The sequence below is a fragment of the Ornithorhynchus anatinus genome, unplaced genomic scaffold (assembly GCF_004115215.2).
Source record: "Ornithorhynchus anatinus isolate Pmale09 unplaced genomic scaffold, mOrnAna1.pri.v4 scaffold_80_arrow_ctg1, whole genome shotgun sequence".
Taxonomy (NCBI): Eukaryota; Metazoa; Chordata; class Mammalia; order Monotremata; family Ornithorhynchidae; genus Ornithorhynchus; species Ornithorhynchus anatinus.
Window position 1 is genome coordinate 2,818,677 of NW_024396936.1, and position 3,382 is coordinate 2,822,058.

The following is a 3,382-nucleotide window of genomic DNA, read 5'->3' on the forward strand; positions in this document are numbered from 1 at the left end:
TACAATTCATTAACAAAATAAATAGGGTAACGAAAATATATACAGTTGAGCGGACAAGTACAGTGCTGTGGGGATGGGAAGGGAGAGGTGGAGGAGCAGAGGGAAAAGGGGAAAGTGAGGCTTTAGCTGCGGAGAGGTAAAGGGGGGATGGCAGAGGGAGTAGAGGGGGAAGAGGAGCTCAGTCTGGGAACGCCTCTTGGAGGAGGTGATTTTTAAGTAAGGTTTTGAAGAGGGAAAGAGAATCAGTTTGGCGGAGGTGAGGAGGGAGGGCGTTCCAGGACCGCGGGAGGACGTGACCCAGGGGTCGACAGCGGGATAGGGGAGACCGAGGGACGGTGAGGAGGTGGGCGGCAGAGGAGCGGAGCGTGCGGGGTGGGCGGTAGAAAGAGAGAAGGGAGGAGAGGTAGGAAGGGGCAAGGTGATGGAGAGCCTTGAAGCCTAGAGTGAGGAGTTTTTGTTTGGAGCGGAGGTTGATAGGCAACCACTGGAGTTGTTTAAGAAGGGGAGTGACATGCCCAGATCGTTTCTGCAGGAAGATGAGCCGGGCAGCAGAGTGAAGAATAGACCGGAGCGGGGCGAGAGAGGAGGAAGGGAGGTCAGAGAGAAGGCTGACACAGTAGTCTAGCCGGGATATAACGAGAGCCCGTAATAGTAAGGTAGCCGTTTGGGTGGAGAGGAAAGGGCGGATCTTGGCGATATTGTAGAGGTGAAACCGGCAGGTCTTGGTAACGGATAGGATGTGTGGGGTGAACGAGAGGGACGAGTCAAGGATGACACCGAGATTGCAGGCCTGCGGGACGGGAAGGATGGTCGCGCCATCCACGGTGATAGAGAAGTCTGGGAGAGGACCGGGTTTGGGAGGGAAGATGAGGAGCTCAGTCTCGTTCATGTTGAGTTTTAGGTGGCGGGCCGACATCCAGGTGGAGACGTCCCGGAGGCAGGAGGAGATGTGAGCCTGAAGGGAGGGGGAGAGGACAGGGGCGGAGATGTAGATCTGCGTGTCATCTGCGTAGAGATGGTAGTCAAAGCCGTGAGAGCGGATGAGCTCACCGAGGGAGTGAGTGTAAATGGAGAACAGAAGAGGGCCAAGAACTGACCCTTAAGGAACTCCAACAGTTAAAGGATGGGAGGGGGAGGAGGCTCCAGCGTAGGAGACCAAGAATGATCGGCCAGAGAGGTAAGAGGAGAACCAGGAGAGGACAGAGTCCGTGAAGCCAAGGTGAGATAAGGTATGGAGGAGGAGGGGATGGTCGACAGTGTCAAAGGCAGCAGAGAGGTCAAGGAGGATCAGAATGGAGTAGGAGCCATTGGATTTGGCAAGAAGGAGGTCATGGGTGACCTTAGAGAGAGCAGTCTCGGTAGAGTGGAGGGGACGGAAGCCAGATTGGAGGGGGTCTAGGAGAGAATGGGAGTTAAGGATTGATAAATGTGGTATTTATTGAGCAATTTCCACCATCAGAGCACAGTAATAAATTCTTGGATAGTACAGCAGAAGAAACAGAGTAGCTTAATGGAAAGAGCATGGGCTTGGGAGTCAGAGGATGTGGGCCCTAATCCCGGCTCTTCCGCTTGCCCGCTGTGTGACCGTGGGCAAGCTACTTCAGTTCTCTGTGCCTCAGTTACCGCATCTGGAAAATGGGGATTAAGACGGTGAGCTCCATGTGAGATTACCTTTTATCTGCCCCAGTACTTAGAACCGGTGGTTGGCATATGGGAAGAGTTTAACAAATACTGTAATTATTATTACTGATTTATGGATAGGTTTGAGTGGGCAGGACATTTTATTCACGGCAAGGAGGGTTTGGGGCCCAGCCCCTGGGAAAGGGGTCCCTAACTGGCAACAGGGGCACTTGGAAAGAAAGCCTATATATTTTGGGGGACAAGTCACCTCACTATATATTTTTTTCATGGTATGTAAGTGCCCCCTCCAGACTGTAAGCTTGTTGTGGGCAGGGAATGTGGCTGTTTATTGTTGTATTGTACTTCCCTAAGGAAGTCATCCCTCTCAGGGTGGCACCTGGAGAGTTTCCAGTACTCTACTAGTCTCGGCTATGGGAGGGAGAGACAAGCAGAGGCCTGTCCATTCCATTCCTAACTTGGCCAGTGGCTAGCGAGTGGAAGGCAATCTGCATTAAGTCAAAACTCCCCCGTGCTGGGCAGCAGCGGCACGGGAGAGAGTCGAGAGAGGAGATTTAAGTTTATTGCGTGGAAGGCGGCAGTAGTAAACCACTTCCGGATTTTTAGGGAGAAAACTCCATGGATGCACTACCAGAACGATTGCAGATGGAGAGCGGGGCCTTCTGGCAGGGATGTGTCTGCAGTGTCGCTATGGATCAGAAACAATTGGACAGCATAAGACAAGACAGACAGTACAGTGCGCTGAAAACATTAAGTGCTCAGTAAATACAATTGAATGAATGAATGAATAAATGAATAGGAGTGCTCAGCACCAGAACATTCTACCTGTGGGAGGGCTGGGACTCTAAGCTTTATGTGGACAGGTAATGGGTCTGTTTATTGTTGTGTTGTACTCTCCCAAGTGCTTAGTACAGTACTTTGCACAAAGTAAGAGCTCATTAAATACAGTTGAATGAATGAATGGGTCAGGTGCCCTCAGAACTGTAATCAATCATCCATAGACAAAATCCCTGCCCTCAAGAGGTTTTCAATCCAGCAGCAGAGAGTGGGGAGAGAGACCTTTAAATAAGGTACAGGGAGGGGAAGCCACTGAGTTTAAAGTTGTTTATGCATGTGGCTGCCCAGGGAGATTCATGCAGCGCGAAGGGAACTGGGACAGCCCGTGGCCTCCAGGATCCCAGGTGGTTCTGGATCCAACCCCCTATCCCAGGTTGCTTGGGTGCAGAGCACAGGCTGGGTCAGCGGGCATCACATGCTGGGGTCAGCCGGCATCACAGGCTGGGGTCAGTAGCCATTGTAGGTTGGTGAGCATCACATGCTATGGTTGGTGGGTATCTCAGTGGGCAGAGCAGACTGGGTTGGCAGGCATCAAATGCTGGGATTGGGGGGCATCACAGACTGGGGACAGTGAACATCACAGGCTGGTCACACACAACTTTTAACCCGACTAACTTTTGAGTTGCTTTAGGACAAGAAAGAAAAGTGACCCACTGTTGCCCTGGGCTTGACATTAAATGGAATCCACATATATGAGGTAAAAGCAGAGTAGGGGAAGCTCTCTCCTGTGGCCCACCATCGTTCACTTTTCCTCTTCTCCGACTCTCACCACAGAAAGCCCACTTCCCTCCCCAGTATGAGGGGCTGTTCTTACCCTTGCCCCTGCCCAATGTTACCCACCCAGCCCTCCTGGTTGCCCGCCTCAGGCCTCAGTGCTCCTGGCTCGTGGTGTCACCCTGGTTTCTGA

The 3,382-nt window shown here is 52.1% G+C and overlaps 1 non-coding gene across 1 annotated transcript; it reads left to right on the top strand.

Annotated features, from left to right (window-relative positions):
- The first annotated feature begins 1,999 nt into the window (after positions 1–1,999).
- On the top strand, positions 2,000–2,137 carry LOC114808977. The gene has a single exon (XR_003756725.1). It is a non-coding gene; the product is annotated as a small nucleolar RNA SNORA7 (small nucleolar RNA).
- Positions 2,138–3,382: the final 1,245 nt, after the last annotated feature.